The sequence below is a fragment of the Lithobates pipiens genome, unplaced genomic scaffold (genome assembly GCF_037356315.1).
Source record: "Lithobates pipiens isolate NorthernLeopardFrog02 unplaced genomic scaffold, aLitPip1_a1.2 Scaffold_27, whole genome shotgun sequence".
NCBI classification, from domain to species: Eukaryota; Metazoa; Chordata; class Amphibia; order Anura; family Ranidae; genus Lithobates; species Lithobates pipiens.
In genome coordinates, this window is record NW_027507788.1 from 204,528,470 (window position 1) to 204,546,172 (window position 17,703).

At 41.3% G+C, this 17,703-nt stretch overlaps 1 protein-coding gene and 1 pseudogene across 1 annotated transcript in view; both read right to left on the reverse strand.

Annotated features, from left to right (window-relative positions):
* The window catches only part of ANKK1 (ankyrin repeat and kinase domain containing 1), a 168,616-nt gene that overhangs the window by 91,312 nt on the left and 59,601 nt on the right, over positions 1 to 17,703 (reverse strand). The gene's annotated exons all lie outside the window — the stretch shown is intronic.
* LOC143933329 (uncharacterized) lies at positions 10,274 to 12,216 on the reverse strand (annotated as a pseudogene).

Consider the following 17,703-nt stretch of genomic DNA (forward strand, 5'->3'; position numbering starts at 1 on the left):
GGTGGTGATTGCGCCCACCAGACACACGCATCGGCTCTGGGGACACGCTGCTGGCATACAGCTACGACGGCTCACGCAGCTATGCCAACCTGCCGCAGTATAACTGCTGGGCAGGAAGTGGTAATTAAAGTAGGAATCTGTTAACAGATAATAAAGAATTCTCAAATTTATTGTAACTACCCCACCGCCATGATAGTTTATTGCATAGATAAGACTTATATCTTATATGGGCTTTGAGTATTTTACTACAAAGCATTTTTACAACATTATATATTTTCTTTATTATTGTGATATATGAGGCCTTTTTGGTCCAGTTGACCCCCTGATTGCCTGGTTGATGGTTGCTGGGTAATTGGATGCACTCATCAATGGGATGTCTTGTTTTTAACAACTGGGTTATTGCTGTTCAGGAGGTAGGATTGTTTTAATTCTATACAAAATCATATTCTATTGTCTGATACTGTATGTTACAAATATGCTGGGATTTGCTTTACAGATTACTGCCCCACTATTAGTCCTAAACAGGCAGGCATTAATCAAATAATTGAAAAATGTAGTGTGAATTAATTAAATATACAGGCATACCCCACTTTTAAGTACACAATGGGGTTTATTTACTAAAGCTGGAAAGTGCAAAATCAGGCTCACTTCTGCATAGAAACCAATGAACTTCCAGGCTTTATTACCAAAGCTTAATTGAACAAGCTGGGGTTAGAAGCTCAATGGTTTCTATGCAGAAGTGAGCCTGATTTTGCACTTTCCAGCTTTAGTAAATAAACCCCATTGTGTACTAAAAAGTGGGGCATGCCTGTACTTTAATATGAGTATTGGGGTATCTGGGGTTGATTAATGTTAATTAAGTCTATACATAAGTGGGGCAGCATTTAACAAGTGTTTTCATCCAATACCTCTTATGATATGAATAAATATACATGATTTTACCTAATATTCTCATGACTTGTTACCTTTGAAGTCTTAGCCCTTGTACACATGGTCGGAGATTCGGATGGAATGTGTCGGATCGGAGCGTTTTGTCGGATATTCAGACTGTGTGTGGTCTGCATCAGACTGTTTCCGTCGGAATATCCGTCGGACCAACTTTTCCAACTTGCCGGAAATATTTTCCGACAAAATTCTCCGATCGGACATACTCCGATCATGTGTAGAGAATTCCGATCGGACAAAGTGCCACGCATGCTCAGATCAAATTCCTACACCAAAGCTATTGGCTACTAGCCTGAACGTAGTCCTGTCGTAAAACGAAATTACGTCATCACGTTCTGAAAGATCGGATTTTCCGACAACTTTGTCCGACCGTGTGTATGCAACAGTTTCGGACAAAATCCGTTGGACAAAATCCGACTGACAAAATCCGACGGATTTGTTTGTCGGAATCTCCGACCGTGTGTACAAGGGCTTAGTTTTCTTTCTATCATAGTTCCTCTATATATCATCAGTTTATGTGGTGCCTTTAATGACATTATAGATATTGTCTTTCCCTTTTTCTTGTTTTGGAATGCACTAAACCACTGTGTCTCCTCCACATATGATGACTGCTTGTGCTATTTAATTTATGTTTCCATTAGATTACTTGCAGTACAATGCAATAAGCATATTTGATATTTGCAGTTTTCAGAGTGGAACCTTAAACTGCATTCAATGGTTTGGAATGATTAAACATCATCTATCTAAACTGTTATAACACAATTCACTTTGTACTGTTACTTTTTACAAAAAATTATATTACGAAGATGTCTTTAACTGCAGATCAATGTGTCTTGAAATCAGGAATGGCGAGTTACAAGAATGTTCTATGATTTGAACACGGTAATAACAAAATGTCACATTTGTGATTGGTACGTGGTTTTGAACAATGATGATAAATTACCCAAAAGCTAAGTAACAAATACAAAATCTGTTCTTTTAAATGAAATTACATGAATAAAATTTGATTTTCTTCCCCCCAATACAAATGTCATTTTATACCTATACCAGCACAATAATTGTTGCACTGTTGCATCTCATATTGCTTTCACTGACCATATCCAATAGCAATTTAATTAGGTACTTAAAAAGTAATTCTAGAATTCTGTAATGAGAGCAAGAGTTTAATCTTGCTATTATTTTCAATAATTCTCTTCTCTAGAAATACAGCTGCACATTTAACTATTTGGATTTTTTCTTAGATGTATAGAATTGTTAAGTATCTTTTCATGCAATATAAAATGAAATAATTTCCCACACTTAAATAAAAGTTACACTTTGAACCTAAAGTGAAATCTCATCATTCACACACAGGTCTCATACAGCATACTAAACTTGTATACCTATTCTGACTCATACTTTTAGAATAATTCAAGTAATGCAGTGAAGGCAAAAAAAAATACAAACTCTCGTTTGGAAAAACTATTGTTTTTCAAAAAGTATTTACTGAATTTAATTAATTTAGAAGTTTGCAAACTTTGCATTGAAACCCATTGAAGTATATGTTGTTTTTCAAAGCTGACAAATTGTAAGGCCAGTAAGGAAACTATTACCAAATGAAAAGCACGCAAAACATAGGTGACATGTACCATTGCCAAATTAAATAAACAGTATGGCAGAGCAGCTTTACTTAAACACGCTCTCCCTATCAATATAGAATGACAATAAGGCACTTGTGAACTGGCCCTTTTATAGTGAGGGTATTGGGTAAGTCTGCAAATTTTTTGGGCCAAACTTTTTCAAATGGCAAACCCGTCAAATCCAAGGATCTCCTTCCAAATCCATCAGTACCAAGAAGAAAAAAAATAAATAAATACTGCTACACTGCGCGGATCAGATTTTTTATTTACAAATACAGCACACATAGGTTTCATCAACCTGAACCCATGAAAATGCTAGTGCATTGCAACTTTTGCAATCAAAATTCATAAACACCCACAATATATATGCCAGTGTACCCAAAAATAATTCAAAACATTTTGACATTTTGTAACCACTTCAAAACCAATTTATTTATATATATATATATATATATATATATATATATATATATATATATATATATATAGAGAGAGAGAGAGAGAGAGAGAGAGAGAGAGAGAGAGACAGAGAGAGAGAGAGAGAGAGAGAGAGAGAGATTAAACAGAAGCCCTGGAGAATAAAATAGAGGTTGTTGCAATTTTTTGGTCACACAATATTTGTGCGGCCATTTTTGATTTCAGGAGAAAATACAGTTTAACCACTTCAGCCCCGGAAGGTTTTACCCCCTTCATGACCAGGTGATTTTTTGCGATACGGCACTGCGTTACTGTAACTGACAACTGCACGGTCGTGTGGCGCTCTACCCAAATAAAATTGACGTCCCTTTTTTCTCATAAATAAAGCTTTCTTTTGGTGGTATTTGATCACCTCTGCATTTTCTTTTTTGGACTAAAAACAAATAAAGAGCAACAATTTTGAAAAAAATAACAATATTTTTTACTTTCCACTATGATACATATCCAATAAAAATGTTTTTAATAATTTATGCCATAATGTTTTCTGCTACATATTTTTGGGAAAAAATCCCAATAAGCGTATATTGATTGGTTTGCACAAAGGTTATAGCATCTACAAACAATGGGATATTTTTATGGAATTTGTATTTATTTATTTTTTTTACTAGTAATGGTGGTGATCAGTGATTTTTATGGGGACTGCGACATTGTGGTGGACAAATCAGACATTTAACTGACACTTTTTTGGGGACCAGTGACGATAATACAGTGATCAGTGTTAAAAATATGTACTGTTACTGTACTAATGATACTGGAAGGGATGGGGTTAACACCAGGGGCGATCAAAGGGTTAAGCGTGTCCCATTGGGGACTTGTTAACTGTGTGGAGGTTGCTCTGACTAGGGAATCACAGAGCTTTGTGTTCCTGCTTAGCATGAACACAAGATCTTTATGTTCTCCCCTGTCAGAACAGCGATCTGCCTTATTTACATAGGTAGATCGTCGTTCTGCCTCTCTCAGAACGATCATGAGTGGGCGCCGGCCCTGCTGATTAGCTCCCCCTCTGTCCAATCAGTGCGTGCATGCCCCCAGAGGCTACTGCATGAAGCGGCGTGCAGGTGCGTCCTTTTGCGCAGCCAGGCTGCCTTGCAGCAGTAAATGTACAGAAGGCAGTCTGGAACCGGTTTATGAATTTTAGGGCACAAAAAAACCCAAGAGAACCATAAAATATGCATAACAACATACATAAATTTATATATAATATATTTTGGTAAAATATAAAAAGTGTTGTTATGCTGTGTTGTGTGTTTACATATGAATGCTGGACCTGTGTACAAGGTATTGACAACTGTTAGGCCTCAGGCCTCTAATCTGTAATAGTTTGTAAACAAAGAACCAAAACCAAAAGTGACTAAGGCCCCTTTCACATATGCAGATCATTTGTCCATTTTTTATACATCTGTTGACGAATGAAAAACAGTCATCAATGCATCTTTATGGAAAAATGGATGTAAACGGATGATCATCTTTTTACATCTGTTCAAATCTGCTTCCATCAACATCTGTTTTTTGGAATCTTTAACCTCTTCCCGCCCGCCCTATAGCCGAATGACGGCCATAGAGTGGGCGCTTTCATCTGGGAGGCCGTCCCTGGACATCCTGTTGTTTACTTCCGCAATGCGCGCCACCGCGGACGTGCATCGGGGAAGTTTTGTGCTGGCCATGTCCCTCGAACACAGCCAGTCACAGATCGCTGTAAACGGGCCAATCACAGCAGCCGTTTACAGCGCGATCGGCGTGTCCAATGTGAGATGATCTCATATGTAAACATATGAGATCATCTCTCAGCGCCGTTCTCCCTCCTCACACAGACAGCGTGTGAGAGGGGAGAGATGAACGGCTGCAGCGGCCGTAAGTGTAAAAAAAAAAGTTAAAAAAGTGCTATCCACCCCAGTGCCATCCTCCCCCAGTGCCATCCTGCTCCAGTGCCATCCTCCCCCAGTGCCATCCTGCCCCAGGGCCATCCACCCCAGTGCCATCCTGCCCCAGGGCAATCTCCCCCAGTGCCATCCTGCCCCAGGGCCATCCACCCCAGTGCCATCCACCCCAGTGCTACCTGCCACCTGTTAGTGCTATCTGTCCCCAGTGCCACCTGTTAGTGCTATCTGTCCCCAGTGCCACCTGTTGTCAGTGCCATTTGTCCCCAGTGCCATCTGTCATCAGTGCCACGTATAAGTGCCATCTGTCATCAGTGCCACATATTAGTGCAATCTGTCATCAGTGCCACGTATCAGTGCCATTTGTCATCAGTGCCACCTGTCAGTGTCACGTGCCATCTGTTGTCAGTGTCACGTGTCATCAATGCCACTTATCAGTGCCATCTGTCATCAGTGTCACGCATCATCGGTGCCACGTATTAGTGCCACCTGTCATCGGTGGCACATATTAGTGCCACGTATTAGTGCCATCTGACATCAGTGCCACGTATTAGTGCCATCTGTCATCAGTGCCACGTATTAGTGCCACGTGTCATCAGTGCCACGTATAAGTGCCACGTGTCATCAGTGCCACGTATAAGTGCCATCTGTCATCAGTGCCACATATTAGTGCCATCTGTCATCAGTGTCACGTGTCATCAGTGCCACATATAAGTGTCATCATTGCCATGTATCAGTGTCATCTGTCATCAGTGCCACGTGTCATTGTCCTGGTGCTCCAGGGCCTTCAAAAGTGTAATAGGTAGTCAACAAGTTAGATGTGTAATTTATGCTCCTAGAACACCTGATGGCGCTCCCTGCATGTTGGGTCTCTCTATGTGGCCAGGCTGTGAAAAAGTCCCACACATGTGGTATTGTAATACTCAGGAGGAGTAGCAGAATTTTTTTGGGGGTGTCATTTGTGGTATACCCATGCCATGTGAGAGAAATAACCTATTACAATGACAATTTTGTGGAAAAAAATAAAATAAATGAAAAATCTTAATTTTGCAAAGAATTGTGGGAAGAAAATGACAACATCATAAAGCTCACCATGCCTCTAAATACCTTGGAATGTCTACTTTACAAAAAGGGGTCATTTGGGGGGTATTTGTACTTTCCTGACTTGTTCGGGTCACAAGAAGTGAGATCGGCCACCAGTACATCAGATGTGATCAATTTTGTGCGATTCGCACCACAGCTTGTAGACTCTCTAACTTTCACAAAGACCAAATAATATCCACTAATTTGGGTTATTTTTACCAAAGATATGTAGCAGTATAAATTGTGGCCAAAATTTATGAAGAAAAATTAATAATTTGCATAATTCTGTCACAGAAACAAAGAAATATGCGGGTTTTTTTTTCAAAATTTTCGATCTTTTTTCATTTATAGCGCAAAAAATAAAAACCCCAGAGGTGATCAAATACCACCAAAAGAAAGCTCTATTTGTGGGAAAAAAAGGACAAAAAATTTATTTGGGTACAGTGTTGCATGACTGAGTAATTGTCATTCAAAGTGTGAGAGCACCGAAAGCTGAAAATTGGTCTGGGCGGGAAGGGTGTTTAAGTGCCCAGTAAGCAAGTGGTTAAAACCCTATTCTTCTACCGCTAAAAAAACCCGGATTGGATGAAAAACAGATGTAAATTAACAAACGGTCCATTTTGCATGTAAAAATGGCTCTGGGACTCCAGTAGTTGTAGCTGAATGTAAAAAACTGATGTAAAAATGGATGAAAAATAGACGAAACAATGACAAACTGATGAAAAACTGATGTAAACTTTATCAGTTTTTTTTTTATTTGAAATAATGTGACTGAACTAATAAAATTAATTGTCCACAGGGCCCCTTTCACACATGTGGACCATTTGTCCGTTTTTCATCCATCCATTTATGGATAAAAAATGGATGTCAATGCATATAGAAAAATGGATGTATATGGACGATCAAAACTATCTACTCTTAAAACTGCTTCTACCCTCCTTCTGACACCTATTAACTACTCTGTAGAAGAAAAATGTACATACTTACCTATTCTCAGACCACTTTGACCACATAATCTTCACTGTATCAGCCAGTAGCTGGCTACAGGAGAGAGGAGGGAGTGCTCTGGCAACAGCTTAAATGTCTAAAGCCCTGTACACACGAGCGGACTTTTGTCCGACAGACTTCTGAAGGAGTTCTGCCGGAGTTCCGACAGAGTTCTGACGGACTTTTCGAATGAGCGGACTTGGCCACACACAATCACACCAAACTCCGACGGATTCGAACGTGATGACGTACGACTGGACTCGAATAAGGAAGTTCATAGCCAGTAGCCAATAGCTGCCCTAGCGTCGGTTTTAGTCCGTCGGAATAGCATACACACGAGCAAATTTTTCGGTAGGAACTGGGTCCGGCGGAGTTCCATCGGTAAAATTTGAAGCATGTTCCATTTTCTAAAGTCTGTCAGACTTTTGCGAATCAAAAGTCCGTTGCAGCCCACACACGATCGAAAAGTCTGACGGAGTCATTCCGTCAGACTTTGGATGTCGAAAAGTCCGCTCGTGTGTACGGGGCTTAAGTGGTAACATCACCTATAGGCATACTATGGGCCATGCGCTGTTGGCGCTTTTTCCTCTCCCATGAAGCCGCTAATAGCTGAGAGAGAAAAGATCACGTGACTAGACTAGAGGTATTAGACATGGGACAGTTTTAAGATTAGGTCGTTTTATCCTGGAATTCAGCTTTTATTAAACCTGCATACTCAGAACCATAGTATCAGTTTGTCCAAAATCAGGAAAATCTTTAAGTTTGTATAGATATTGTGACTTTAGGTTCCTGTCATAAATCCTGTCTTGTATATGACCATATTCTCAAGCATACAATGTAGCTGCCCCTTAGGACTATGTTATCCCAGTTAATATTAGCATGAGATGCTCATTTTAGACATGTTGAGCTCCCAGGGTTTCTTGAGAGGTTGTGAAATAATTAAAAACAAGAACATTTTAAAATAATCAGCTGATTTAATCTCCCACTAATCAGTATAATCTATTCTCAACGTGCTCAAGAGACTTTCATGCAAATTAGATGTTTCTAACACAATAACGGCTTTATCTGATTGTCATTCTTGTTTTAATTGAAGTCATAACTGACGTTCTGCCCGTAAATGATACACATGGTGGAAAAATTTAAAGCACAAGAGACAGCACTGGCAGCTATCTGAAAAGTCGGCTTCCATGGAATGTTAGCGATTACTGAGCATTTACTAATGTATCACTGTTACTTCAGGGCAAGCCGACAGCTTTACTTGTTAATCAAGCAGAAAAAGAAAAAAATGTGCCGAGCACCATAAATAGGTAGCAGTATGAATTTTTAATAGGCGTTCATGCAAAATTATCCAAGCTACAATCCTTCCAAAGATCTTTTAGCTTATACATGTATATCACTTTGCATCTGCATTAACATTTCCAACACTGTAACGGTAATACTAGAAATACAGATAAATCCCCAGACTTCTGAGAGAACCAAGCACAGGGTTGGCCTTAAAGTCCAATTGAAGAAGCAGAAATAAATATTTAAACAGATAGATATTCTACTAACAGCCTCTGTTTTCATATATGCCCATTGCTAATTGCAGTTACTGCTTCTCCGTATAGGAAGGAAGCAAGCTACTCTACCTAACTGCTTTGAAGCATTGCTATTGGCCGTTATCAAATAATTAAATGCCCACATTTCCAGCTGTTGAAGAATATATTGCACATTATTTTTAGGAGATAGTAGAAAACAGAGTTATGCCGCGTACACACATCCAGACTTTTTCGACGGACTAGGTCCAACGGTCTTCCGACGGACTTTCGGGGAAGGTCCGGCTGACTTTCTGAACTAAATGTACTTGGCCACATACGACCGGACTAAATCCATTCGAAAGTCCGTTCATTTTTAACGTGATGACGTAAACGGGACTAAACAAGGAAGTTCAATAGCCAGTAGCCAATAACTGCCCTTGCGTCGTATTTGATCCGTCGGACTAGCACACAGACAAATGGTTTTCCCGATTTTTAGTCCGTTGGATAGCTTTGAAACATGTTTTATTTCTAGGTCCATCTGACAATCAAATTGTCTGATGGATTCCGGTCCGCGGGACCAAGTCTGCCGGAAAGTCCAATCGTGTGTACGTGGCATAATATTTACTCTTCCTCCCCTCTGGTTCTAGTTTTTACCACTGGCCCCCTAAGTTAATTATTCTTGCCTGTCTTCAACTGGTCTTGGGCTGAAGGGTCTGGTATGGATATTTGGGGGGAACCCAACATTATTTTTTTTTTATTTGACGCGGGGTTCCCCTTAATATCCATACCAGATGTGAAGGGCCTGGTAATACTTTTTTTTTTTAATCAATGACTTTCAATGACTGTTCTCTGTATTATGGGAAGCCAACAATAAATTATAGCCGTGAGTGAAAAATTACTTTTTTTTCCTGCAGAAATGACACTTTGTGCAGGGACAGTTCTAAGCATGGGAAACATGCGCCCCTTCACACGCATGCTATACACACCCCCCAGGTACGAAATTTAAAGGAATATTACACTTTTATTGTTTCACTTTAAGCATTATTAAAATCACTGCTCCTGAAAAAACTGCAGTTTTTAAAACTTTTTTTGCATTGATACATGCCCCCTGGGGCAGGACCCAGGTCCCCAAACACTTTTTATGACAATAACTTGCATATAAGCCTTTAAAATTAGCACTTTAGATTTCTCCCATAGACTTTTACAGCGTGTTCTGCAGCTTTTCGAATTTGCAGTGAATACCCCAAATTGTTTGCTGTTCGGCGAACAGGCAATGTTCGACTCGAACTCGAAGCTTATCCCTACATGGCATCTAGACTCAGACATCAAGTCATCACAGTGGACATGGCCTCTTCTGATAGCAGGGGCTCCCTTAATATTCTAAGACCCTTATCTAGGTATGCAGCCTGGGTTGCCTGGATTGGGAGGGCAGAAAGCATGCAACACCCCCCCCCAAGCATCAGAAAGTGTGTTTTTTTTTTCCATAGAAACACTTTTCAAATGGACAGTTACTAGCTAAAAGTGATTCTATTCACTGTATGGATTCCTGTTCAGATACAATAAAATCCTTAACATAGTAATTTGACTTGGTGCTAACAAACAATTATTCCATATCAGACTCTGCACAAGTGTCTGTATTTGTTTGGATAGCAAAGATAGTGAGATAATCCAACATGGCTTAAGATCTTTCAGTCCTGGCACAAGACAAAAACAGAGTGTCATTTTCCTGGAGACTGAATGCTAGAGAATATCATTGGGTTTCTCCATATCAACTAGACTGGTCATAGCCATCATCGCTGCCACTTCCGTAATTATATATGCTCCACTGGCTTTGGTGTGGTGTTTGACTAGGATTCTGGGCCTGTTCTTGGCACCAAAAACTGGTTCCACTGCTGGCCTCCACCATAAGATTGTTGATATGGCTAACTGTAGCTTACCTGATTATAGGAAAAATTTGAGGACGATGAGCTTGGTGGAGGAGTCCCCCACTGCTTTGAGTGTAGCCACCTCCGCTACCCTGGTTGTAGCCACTGCAGCTACCCTGGCCATAGCCACCTCCACTTCCAGAGCCTTGACCATAGCTTCCTCCACTTCCCTGGTTGTAGCTACCACTGGCCTGATTGTAGCTGCTGCTGCTTCCACTTCCCTGGCCATAGCCACCTCCACTGCTTTGATCATAGCTTCCACCACTTCCACCAAGATATCCTCCACTGCTTCCACCTCCTTGAATGTAGCTGCCAGTGGCACTGCTCTGGCTAGATCCCCCACTGCTTGGTCCATAACTGACACCTTGGCTGTAGCCACTTCCACCATTGTGGCCATAGCTGTCTTGTCCAAAGCTTGACTGTTGGCCATAGCTGCTTGGTGTACTATGGGACAAACTTAAGGAGTGCCCACCACCACCATGCTACCCTGGTTTCCTCCTGGACTGTAGTTGTGCTCCTCGCTCTTATGGCCAAAGCCTCCTCTATGTTCAGAACCATTATCCTGAGAGCCTCCTGACCAATCGACTTTCTGAGTTTTCCCCTTAGCCAAAGCCATGACCTTGTTCTCCACCAGCTCTGTACCCAGGTCCATGCCTTCCTCCACCTCTAGCACAAAATCCTCCCGTTTCCTCCAGGAGGGCCACAGTTGTCAAAGTGCTGAAATTATTCTCAGCCTCCTTCTTCTCTGCTCCATCTCCTCTGCCTTCTTTGCCACCAGGTGGTCCTCTCATGCTCTCCTTTGTTCTTGGGGGCTGGTGTCCCTCGTATTAGTTCAAAGGGGGGCACATGCTGAATAAAAGTAAAGCCTAGTGGAATATTGCAGAAAGGTTCAATTCTCTGCCCAAAGTTAAACTACACAAAGCAGTTCTTCACTAGTATGTGGGGGAATAAGCCTTGACTGCCTATAGTATTTCTGGTCACACGGAAAGCCGTGCCTAAATGCTGTCCATTTTCAGAGAGGGACATCTCTGTCTCCATGTGTTTCAAAATCAATAAAACATCCAATGACATCATTCTCTCCAAAGGTTTCCATACAGTTTTCAAACTTGCTGTTCATAGATTTCTTTGCTGTTCCCCCATAACCATAAATGGTTCCTCTCCTAACTGAGTAGTGCAGGAGTCCAGGGACCACCCAACACATAGTACATGGGGATTGGGCTCATTGGATGGAAGTTCCCCAAATGCAATTTCTTCCTTAGCCTTCATCTCAAAGCACACCCAACCCCTGCTGACCCCATGTGTCTCCCAAGCTCCAGACCACAGGTAAGCAAGCCCTTGCATGGTAAGTGGAAAACCTGTTGTGCAGTCTTTGCTGAGTTTAAAGTGCAGATCACTGTTATAATTATCCAAGACAACATTGCTCTCATCAAAGGGATTATCTTCATCATCCCCTCCACAACCTTTTGGGGACTGTGCTCTTCTGCCATTGTGGTGTTTTAGCATCCCATCCCTCTTCCTCAAATGGTCTTTTGCGGTTCTGCAAGGACTGTGGAGGACCAGATGCATTTTGGCTCCAGTAACCAGGGTCAGGTTCCTCCTATTTAAACTCTGTCTTTAGGCCCATACTATGCATAGAAAGTGCTGGATCCAAAGGCCTCCTGTCATATAACTGGGCTCGCTCCTGATTAATAGGATCTGGTCTGTTGTGAGGTGGAAACCCTCCTCCTGGACGGCCGTAATGGTCTGGCCCCGGTGGGTACCTGCCTCGATGGTAATGATTCCTCATCCTCTCTTCCCAGCTCACAGCTCGCAGAGTGAGTATCACAAGCGGGCGGACAAAATGCTAAAAAAATTATAATGTTTAATGATCCATGTATATAATTTTCATCTAAGGGCCACGTCAGTCCAAAAAGGAATAAAACACCTGTTAAACACCACATTAAAAAGTGCCAGTTAGTGTCAGCAAAGTATAATCAGATCATTTATGTGTATAAACACAGTATAGAGTTTAGAGACAGAGAAGCTCCCTGCTTGGCTTCCCTAAATTTATCAAAATGTTCTAAGAATCTTTATATTTGAATGACAATATGCTTTGATTTGTTTATCTAGACTTTAAATGATAAATGAAGGAGAGAGGAAGAGAATAAATAGCTATTAGGCTGGATTCACATCTATGCAGTTTTAATACTTTTTGCATTTTGCAGATTTGCACTACAGAACGTGTTCCATAGGAAACCATGTTAAATCGACTGTAGTGCAAACCTGCAAAATGCAAAAAGCACTAAAAATGCATAGGTGTGAATCCAGCCTTAAACAGACAGTTTACTTTACTAATCTCTATCAGCAATGGCCACATGTGCAGATATATGACTGAATAATACCTGCATATATAAGAAATATATTTTTGAAGATACCAATAATCACTTGTCTATCTTGTATATATTATTTAAACATTTTTTTTATTTTTTTTTGAAGAGATACTGTTGATTTGTCAGATTTTGGGTTTAGTATGACTGACTAATTTTTTCTTACCAAAATTGAGTTTTTTTTTCTGATCTTGATAAGCAAGTAGTAATTTTACTCAAAAAAAATTATTTCAGGGTTGGTTGATTGGGATTTTACTCCATTGACTTTGGGAACAGTTACTCTTTACTCTTCTGGAGCTGCCATCAGTAACATGTTCCAGATGATGGTCAGGGACATAAGCTGGGTACACATGTACAGAATATTGTCCAATTATCTACTGGTTCAACAGTAATCAGCCCACATTCGGTGAGTGTGCACTGCTGTCAGAAACCACCTTTTAGAGACCAGGTGACAGATGCACTCCATAGGAGTCGGAAGTGCACCGCTAGGTAATGAACCTTAGGACTGACTGCTGCGTATTGTACCCGGGAGATTCAGGACATAGGTCTACAGGATCACTAACACAGATCCCATTGAGAGCTGGAGCATAGATTCCGCAGGGCGTGGAGTCTAAGAGCCAGTTGGTGTTCGCCAGAACCTCCAGTGGTGAGGATGGACTTCGCTGCAGTCTGGCTCCAGGTCGTGGCCCCTAGGGTCTCACAGCTCATGCTCACAGTAGACTATAGGAGAAGGAAGCAGCAGGCTGGAACGACAAGGATAGTAAGGGGATACGGCAGAGGTCAGGGCAACTAGCAGACAGGAACAACAGAGTACACGCCAAAGGTTCAGGGTCACAGGCAGACAGGGATGGTCAGGGACATGCAAAAGGTCAAAGTCACAAGCAGACAGGAATCGTTGAGAACATGCCAAGGTCGGTAACAGAGTCAAACGTAGAGCACACGGGAAACAGGAAGCCACACAATGGTTGATCAGCACCGCTGGCTTGCAGTGCACAGGTTAATATAGGGTTTCCGGATAGGGCCTGGGGTGGAGCCATGCTTAGAGGAGAAGTTATAAAAACCACCAGGTGGAAGTGGCTGGCCTCTTAGTCAGAACACATGGAGGGAAGGTAAGCAAACACAGGAAGATCTAGAGAATAACCATGACATTTATTGAAGGGACATGATGGAAAACCAGCATCCAATCAGTGCTTGCAGCCAATGAGCAGTCCCTCTGCCAAAGCACAAAGGTACAGCAGAGAAGATCACCATAATAACATCACTAGTGTTAGTATAGCGATCTCTCAGGGTTTTTTGTTTGTCCCACTGGGTTGAATGAAAAAAAAAAAACTTTACATGTGTACCAGGCTATATTTGCTCAGTACTGTATTGGAAGTCATATCAATGTTTCTGTGATAATGAAGATAGACCTCCCAACTGAGAGTTGAGAAATTACTTAAAGCGGGATTCCACCCTAAAGTGGAACCTCCGCTAATCGGATCCCTCCCCCCCTCCGGTGTCACAATTGACACCTTTCAGGGGGGAGGGGGTGGAGATACCTGTCAAAGACAGGTATTTACACCCACTTCCGGGCATAGACTCCCGTGGGAGTCTACGCCATTTCCTGCCCTGCCGCGCTGTCTGCTGGGACACACGGGTCCCAGTGACAGCGCGGAGATTTCCTATTGCGCGGCGCGACTCGCGCATGCGCAGTAGGGAACTGGGAAGTGAAGCCGATTCGCTTCACTTCCTGATTCCCTCACCTAGAATGGTGGCGGCAGCAGCCGAGAGCCGAGAGATCGATCGGCCTCGGCTGCCGGCATCGCTGGAACCCGGGACAGGTGAATGTCCATTTATTAAAAGTCAGCAGCTGTAGTATTTATAGCTGCTGGCTTTTAATATTTTTTTTTTTGGTGGAATCCCTCTTTAAATCAGAACTCCAGGCAGATATAAATGACACAGATGAATGCAGCCAGGTGTACATCAATGATTTTTTTTTCTAAATTCAGTTAGTGTAAGTACACAAAAAAGCATTGTGTTTATAGTTGTAGGGATCTGCTGCCCTCTACTGTCTGGATATGTAAATGTCTGTGCATACATTATGTATCCACTTCCTGTCCCTGGGTTGTTGTTGTTGAAGGAGGAGGAGGTAGTGTAGAGAGAAAGAAAATCTCAGCCACATATCCTGTCCTTGCTGCCAAACCTCATTCCAGAAGGGACTATTATGCGAGTATTTATATGATCTATTAGTTTAACTGCAGCTGTTCAGTGTATATCTAAATCCTTGTGACACACAGAATATACCTGTCCTGTCCTTGTTATTATTTCACATGCACAGTGCTGACTAGCTAGGTCTGTGCTACTTTTTTTAATTGTGTTCACTTGCCAGCATATACTAGTTATTCTAGTCAACCCTGTCCCTGCTGGGCTGTGATTCTATAGCTAGTTTTAGCTTAGGGCTTGATGACCAGCATAGACTATAGCCAGATAACAATAAAGTGCTGTGCTATATCAGTGAATCAATCCTAAGTATCATGCAACTAATACATACATATAAATCCAGATATCATATAAAAATAAAGTGCTAATGTGCGCAAATATTCCATATCATTCTGTGTAAAAACACGCTTAATGGTGACCTTCCATAATGAATAATGTGTAGACATAATCTATATAAGTATAAAGTGAAGATTCTTGTGCAAAAGTGCTCCAAACTTAGTAGTAGGTGCTGACACTCCCATGCTCCCCCCTTTGTGATTGCCCTCACCTCCAAGAGTGTGACTGCACAATTAGTTTGGTCTATACACACTAATGAACCACCCCTGGGCTCTATACGTAAGGCTGCTCAGGTGTTCTAGATCCTCCTAGAGTAGTATCCTCATAGTAACAGAGAAAGAAACAAACTGCATAGTGTACTACCATTTAAAATCCTTTATTAAAAAACCCATAAAAAGGGGTACTCACATATTCAAGGTGCTGACAGTGCACCAAACATTAACAGGCAAATCTGTGTAAACCCATGGAGATATTGTTCCATTTTGCGGTTCTCCACAGACAGCACCAGAGCTGCTGCTGCTAACAACACCATCCTGTCCCATCTCCAACGTGTGTCGACCCAGGGAATTACCTGTCTTCCTCAGGGGTAATGCTAAGCACAGGAGTGTTGGCTCCTACTACTAAAGCCACGTACACACGTTCGGATTTTCGGCCAACAAAACAGTGGACATTTGTCCAAAGGGGGTTGGCCCAAACTTGTCTTGCACACAAACAGCAAGGAATTGTCAGCCAACAAACACGAACATAGTGACTTCCAACGTGGTTTTTCAACTCTTTAGCGCCACCCTTTGGGCTCCTTCTACTAATTTCATGTTAGTCGAAGTTTGGTGAATGTTGATTCACGCTTTTCAATTTCACGCTTTTCATTTAGCGCTTTTCAGTTTGTGCTTTTCATTTTGTGCTTTTCAGTTTGTGCTTTTCATTTCGTGCTTTTCATTTTGTGCTTTTCAGTTCATTTCTGAATGGCCGTTCGTCAACCAGACATGTTGCAGAATTAGAGGAGATAACGTGTTATTTATTATTGTCCTTGGAGTTATTGCTTTGACCCAAGTCCAGGAACAGGAGGAGGAGGAGTTATTGGACAAAAAACTGGTTGCTTTATTAATCGTGACCAATTATGTCATATGCCATTGCTGCAGGAGCTCCAGGAGAATAATCCAGATGATTTTTGGAATCATCTCTGGATGATGGACCCCTGCTTTCACCAACTCTTGGCATTGTTGACCCCTATATTAAGAAGCAGGACACATGGATGAGGCTTTTTTTTATTTTTGGGTTGAATAATAATGATTTGATTTGGTCTATTTTCTATATTTTTGGATGCAAAGAATGCACTTTTTGGTCAAGTTCTGTTCTCAGATAGCATGTCTAATTGTATCTGTTTTCTTTTTTTAATGCACAATAAAAAAAAATGTGTAGAATAATACTTGGCTATGTGTTTTACTTCAAATGACAGTTGGGGAGTAGGCAGTTACATTTAAAAAAATACAATGTAAAATTGACAAGGGACACCAACATAGTTGTATTTTTGATCTTAAAAACTACAGGCTAATGGTGTTGTGGTAACTTGCCCAATTAAAAAAACAAAAAGCATAATCATATTATTCTTGATATCACTAGAAAAAAAAAGCCTTTGAAAATCAGTTTGCAATAACTCCATCAGTATCACCAGCAAAGCAGCTTCATTATTATCCCATTAAAGAAGAGAATTGTGCGCTGCATTTTGAGATGTCATAATTTGCCACGTCACAAATGTTAATTCTCCTTTACGAACGCTGGTTTACAAGACCGACCACTTCTGGCTCGTCCTTGCTTTCCGAGCATGCGTGTTTGTACTTTTGGTCTTTTGGCCAACAGACTTGTGTACACACGCTCGGAAAATCCGACAACACACATTTGTCCGCGGAAAATGTTAAAACCTGCTATCCAACATTTGTCCGCGAAAAATCCGACAATAGTCCGATGGAGCATACGAACGGTCAGATTTTCCACCAACAGCCTGTCATCACACATTTCCCGTCAGAAAATCCAATCTTGTGTACGAGGTTTTAGACTTTGTCACTGCCATAGTGACTGTTTCCTAAAGTGGAACTAAACCCAGCATTAAACGGTTTCAAAAAAGCTTGCTTGTGCCCTCAACCAAACTGTGAAACCATCAAATGGCTGGTGTCATAACTGATTACATGTGCAGCACCATGATAGTTGCAGATCAAACAGAGGTTAACCGCTTTGTGCCTAAGGGTAAAACATATCTTAATGCCTAAGCACAATTTTGCAACTTGACATGTGTTAGTAAAACTGTACATAACATCACACCTACTTTGTTCATCCAGGTGAATTATATCTTGTTTTTTTCAGGACACATTGGACTT